The following is a 6,588-nucleotide window of genomic DNA, read 5'->3' on the forward strand; positions in this document are numbered from 1 at the left end:
CCAAATAAACAGGAGGTATTATCATATCTCCCTCTTGTGGGGTTATACCAAGATAGTTAGCCACACGGGTTGCATAAATTCCTCCAAATAAATTTCCCTTTCTACTATTATTCTGCAACCTACGTGCAACTATTGCCCCCAAGTTATAACCTTTATAACCTGTCACAATACTCTTGAGGACACAAAGATCAGGGACACACATGTGACATGCTTCATCTTTACCGTTAATGCATCTACCAATAAAGAGAGAGAAATAATGTATAGCAGGAAAATGAATGCTCCCTATGGTAGCTTGTGCTATGTCCCTAGATTCTCCCACAGTAATACTAGCAAGAAAATCTCTAAATTAAGATTTGTGAGGATCATTAATATTACCCCACTGCGGGAGTTTGCAAGCAGTTGTAGAATCCTCTAAATCCATGGTATAAGATGTATCATAAATATCAAATATGACACTAGGAGAATTACGCACACAGTTATATTTGAACCTCCGCACAAAAGAATCAGTCAATTGATAGTACTGCGGACACTTATCTTGTAAGAAGTCCTCCAGCTCGGCATTACGCACATACGTGTCAAATTCCTCCTTGAAGCCTGCTTCGACCATAAAATCATCGGATGGCCACTCACAAGCTCGTACATCCGCGTCCCTTGGCAATTCAACATCTTGCTCACGTATAGCAATCATGGGCCCTTTCTTCATTGAGGAACCACCTTGGTACATTCTCCTAGACATAATTCTTTTTCTGAAAAATTTCTAAAATTTTAGTAACTTCAAAATAAAAGTGAATAAAACTAAACAAGATTGATAGCAACTACTCCTACAAGTGCCTAGAGCCTATATCATGCATTAGAATTGCTTTGGGCCTCGTAAATTTAACATGCAAGCTCAAGAACATGGTCACCTATGCAGCAAAAATTTGCAATGAATAAAGCACTAGAACAAAAACTAATTGGACCAATGGAGGAGTCACATACCAAGCAACAATCTCCCAAAGCAATTTTGTGAATGGAGCTTTGAGCAAGGAGATCAAAAATCGCAGCAAAATGAGCTAGAACTCGTGCTTGAGCTGGATGGGGATTTTTTGGGTAGAAGATGAAGTGTGTGGGTGCTGGCATAAGTGGAGGGGGGCCACCAGGGGCCCACGAGACAGGGCGCGCGCCCTCCACTCACGTGGCCTGGTGCTTGCCCCTCCTGCAGTGTTTTCAGTACCTAAAATCCTCAAATATTCCATAAAAAATCATACTAAATTTGCAGGGCATTTGGAGCACTTTTATTTTTAGGATATTTTTTAATGCACGGATAATTCAGAAAACAGACGGATAATACTATTTTTGCTTTATGTATTCTAAATAACAGAAAGTAAAAAGAGGGTACAGAAGGTTGTGCCTTCTAGTTTCATCCATCTCATGATCATCAAAATAAATCCACTAACAAGGTTGATCAAGTCTTGTTAACAAACTCATTCCGAATAACATGGAACCGGAGAAATTTCGAATAACACTAAGTTACCTCAACGGGATATGAACATCCTCAACAATAAGAATATCATACTTTTTCTTGACAGTAGGAAGAGGAAATTCAAAACCTCCAATAATAATAGTCGGAACTTTTCCAATAGAATTGATGCTACGAACTTGAGATTGTTTCCTCGGAAAGTGTACCGTATGCTCATTACCATTAAGATGAAAAGTGACATTGCCTTTGTTGCAATCAATAACAGCCCCTGCAGTATTAAGAAAAGGTCTACCAAGGATAATAGACATACTATCGTCCTCGGGAATATCAAGAATAACAAAGTCCATTAAGATAGTGACATTTGCAACCACAACAGGCACATCCTCACAAATACCGACGGGTATAACACTTGATTTATCAGCCATTTGCAAAGATATTTCAGTAGGTGTCAACTTATTCAATTCAAGTCTACGATATAAAGAGAGAGGCATAACACTAACACTGGCTCCAAGATCACATAAAGCAGTTCTAACATAATTTCTTTTAATGGAGCATGGTATAGTTGGCACACCCGGATCTCCAAGTTTCTTTGATATTCCACCCTTAAAAGTGTAATTAGCAAGCATGGTGGAAATTTCAGCTTCCGGTATCTTTCTTTTGTTTGTAATGATATCCTTCATATACTTAGCATAAGGATTTACTTTAAGCATATCAGTTAAGCGCATACGTAAGAAAATAGGTCTAATCATTTCAGCAAAGTGCTCAAAACCCTCATCATCCTTTGTCTTGGGTGGTTTAGGAGGAAAGGGCATGGGTTTCTGAACCGATGGTTCTTTTTCTCTACCGTGCTTCCTAGCACCAAAATCTCTCTTATCATAACGTTGATTCTTTGATTGTGGGTTATCAAGATCAACAGCAGGTTCAATCTCTACTTCATTGTTTTGCTAGGTTGAGCATCAACATGAACATTATCATTGACATTATCACTGGGTTCATGTTCATCACCTGATTGTGTTTTAGCATCAGAAACAGAAATATCATTGGGATTCTCAGGTGTGTCTACAGCGGGTTCACTAGAAGCATGCAAAGTCCTATCGTTTTTCTTTTTCTTCTTTTTAGAAGAACTAGGTGCCTCTAAATTGTTTCTTTGAGAATCTTGCTCGATTCTCTTAGGGTGGCCTTCAGGATACAAAGGTTCCTGAGTCATTGTACCAGTTCTAGTAGCCACTCTAACAGCAAAGTCATTTTTATTATTTAATTCCTCAAGCAAATCATTTTGAGCTTTAAGTACTTGCCCAGCTTGAGTAGCAACCATAGAAGTATATTTGCTAATGAGTTGGAGTTCACCTTTAACTCTAGCCATATTATCGCTCACACGTCCTATCTCGAAAGCATTATTCTTTAGTTCTCTACCAACATAAGCATTAAAACTTTCTTGCCTAGCCATAAAGTCATCAAATTTCATCTAAGCATGGGCTATGAAATTTAGTGGAGGGGATTTCAACTTTATCATATCTATAGAGAGAATTTACCTTTACTACCTGTGCCGGGTTATCAAGACAATGTGGTACTTCAACAGGCGTTATATTAAGACCATGTATTTCTTCAATAGGTAGTAAATTTTTAACATTTTCAGCTTTAATACCTTTTTCTTTCATTGATTTCTTTGCCTCTTGCATATCTTCAGGACTGAGAAATAAAACACCTCTCTTCTTCGGAGTGGGTTTAGGAATAGGCTCAGGAGTTGGCTTAATTGGTTCAGGAATTGCCCCAGGAACTGGCTCAGGGAGAGTCGAATTATTTTCATTAGTCAACATATTATTCAATAGTATTTCAGCTTCGTCGACTGTTCTTTCCCTAAAAACACAACCAGCACAACTATCCAAGTAGTCCTTGGAAGCATCGGTTAGTCCATTATAAAAGATATCAAGTATTTCATTTTTCTTGAGAGGATGATCAGGCAAAGCATTAAGTAACCGGAGAAGCCTCCCCCAAGCTTGTGGGAGACTCTCTTCTTTGATTTGCACAAAATTATATATTTCCCGCAAGGCAGCTTGTTTCTTATGAGCAGGGAAATATTTAGCAGAGAAGTAATAAATCATATCCTGGGGACTACGCACACAACTAGGAGCAAGAGAATTATACCAAGTCTTAGCATCACCCTTTAGTGAGAACGGAAATATCTTAAGGATATAAAAATAGCGAGACTTCTCATCATGAGTAAATAGGGTAGCTATATCATTCAACTTGGTAAGATGTGCCACAACAGTTTCAGATTCAAGGCCATAAAAAGGATCGGATTCAACTAAAAGTAATAATCTCAGGATCAACAGAGAATTCATAATCCTTATCAGTAACACAGATAGGTGAAGTAGCAAAAGCAGGGTCAGGTTTCATTCTAGCATTAAGAGACTGCTGCTTCCATTTAGCTAATAATTTCTTAAGATCATATCTATCATTGCAAGCAAAGATTTCCCTAGTAGCTTCTTCATTCATAACATAACCCTTAGGAACAACAGGTAATTCATAATCATTGGGAGAACCTTCATCATCACTATCATCAATAATAGTATCTTCAATATTTTCATTCCCCCTAACTCTAGCAAGTTGTTCATCAAGAAATTCACCTAATGGCAAAGTAGTATCACGCACAGAAGTACTTTCATCATGCATACCAGAAGTGGCATCATCCATAACATGCGACATATCAGAATTCATAGCAGTAGCAGGTTTAGGTGTCGCAAGCTTACGAATAACAGAAGGAGAATCTAGTGCAGAGCTAGATGGCAGTTCCTTACCTCCCCTCGTAGTTGAGGGCAAAATCGTAGTTCTTTTGTCTTTCAAGTTCTTCATAGTGATCAACAGATATAAATCCCAAGTGACTCAGAGAATAGAGCTATGCTCCCCGACAACAGCGCCAGAAATTAGTCTTGATAACCCACAAGTGTAGGGGATCGCAACAGCTTTCGAGGGTAAAGTATTCAACCCAAGTTTATTGATTCGACACAAGGGAAGCCAAAGAATATTCTTGAGTATTAGCAGTTGAGTTGTCAATTCAACCACACCTAGATAACTTAGTATCTGCAGCAAAGTATTTAGTAGCAAAAGTGGTATGATAATAAAGGTAACGGTGGCAAAAATAAAGATAATTGTTTTTGGGTTTTTGTAGTACTTGTAACAGTAGCAACGGAAAAGTAAATAAGCGAAGAACAATATGTGAAAATCTCGTAGGCAATGGATCAGTGATGGATAATTATGCCGGATGCGATTCCTCATGTAACAGTTATAACATAGGGTGACACGGAACTAGCTCCAATTCATCAATGTAATGTAGGCATGTATTCCGTAAATAGTCATATGTGCTTATGGAAAAGAACTTGCATGACATCTTTTGTCCTACCCTCCCGTGGCAGCGGGGTCCTAGCGGTCTCCTTTTAATAGAGAACCGGAACAAAGCATTAGCACATAGTGAATACATGAACTCCTCAAACTACAGTCATCACCGAGAAGTATCCCGATTATTGTCACTTCGAGGTTGTCAGATCATAACACATAATAGGTGACTATAGACTTGCAAGATAGGATCAAGAAAACACATATATTCATGAAAACATAATAGGTTCATATCTGAAATCATGGCACTCGGGCCCTAGTGACAAGCATTAAGCATAGCAAAGTCATAGCAACATCAATCTCAGAACATAGTGGATACTAGGGATCATACCCTAACAAAACTAACTTGATTACATGGTAAATCACATCCAACCCATCACCGTCCAGCAAGCCTACGATGGAATTACTCACGCACGGCGGGGAGCATCATGAAATTGGTGATGGAGGATGGTTGATGATGACGACGGCGACGAATCCCCCTCTCCGGAGCCCCGAACGGACTCCAGATCAGCCCTCCCAAGAGAGATTAGGGCTTGGCGGCGGCTCCGTGTCGTAAAATGCAATGAAACTTTCTCTCCGATTTTTTCTCCCCGAACGTGAATATATGGAGTTGGAGTTGAGGACGGTGGAGGTCCAGGGGGCCACGAGATAGGGGGCGCGCGCCCCTGTCTCGTGGACAGGGTGTGGGCCCCCTGGTGTATTTCTTTCGCCCAAAAATTCTTATTAATTCCAAAAAGTGCCTCCGTGGATTTTCAGGACATTCCGAGAACTTTTCTTTTCTACATATAAAACAACATCATGGCAGTTCTGCTGAAAACAGCGTCAGTCCAGGTTAGTTTCTTTCAAATCATGCAAAGTTAGAGTCCAAAACAAGGGCAAAAGTGTTTGGAAAAGTAGATACGTTGGATACGTATGCGTGTGTGTGTGTGTGTGTGTGTGTGTGATGAGCTAAGAGTCCACCAAGATGCCTTGCATGGAGGGCTCCTGGGGGGTTGTAACGCCCCGGATCCGATGCGCCAGGTGTCCGCCAGTTATTCGCCGTAGTTGCCATGTCATTCGCTTGCGTGTTGCATTTTATCATGTCATCATGTGCATTGCATTGCATACGTGTTTGTCTCATGCATCCGAGCCTTTTCCCCGTTGTCCGTTTTGCAATCCGGCGCTCCTATGCCCTCCGGCGTTCCCCTTTCGTCTCTCGTTGTGAGTGGGTGTTAAACTTTCTCGGAATGGATCGAGTCTTGCCAAACGGCCTTGGTATAACACCGGTAGACCGCCTGTCAAGTTTCGTGCCATTTGAAGGTCGTTTGATACTCCAACGGTTAACCGGGTAACCGTAAAGCCTCCTTCTCTTTGCAGCCCAACACCCCTTCCATAGTGGCCCAAAACCCACCTAACTTCCCTCCATGCTCTTGGTCGTTCGATCACGATCGCGTGGCCGAAAACCGCTCCTCATTTGGACTCTCCTAGCTCCCTCTACCTATAAAACTAGACCTCCCCGAAATTTTCGGGTCATTCTACCCTAACCCTAGCAAAATCGCCCTCCGCCGCCGCCGGACACGTCCGATCTGGACCGGACGTGTCCGCCCGCCGCCCGCAGCCAATCGTCGAGCGCCACATGGCATCGCCGCCACCCCTCCGCCACCGGCCCGCCTGGCCCACGGGGAGCCCGCCCCGGGCCGGATCGGGCCCCGATCTCCGCCGCCCGCCGGCGCCCACGCCTCCGACCTCCTCCGCCG

Source organism: Triticum dicoccoides, chromosome 3B (assembly GCF_002162155.2).
Source record: "Triticum dicoccoides isolate Atlit2015 ecotype Zavitan chromosome 3B, WEW_v2.0, whole genome shotgun sequence".
NCBI classification, from domain to species: domain Eukaryota; kingdom Viridiplantae; phylum Streptophyta; class Magnoliopsida; order Poales; family Poaceae; genus Triticum; species Triticum dicoccoides.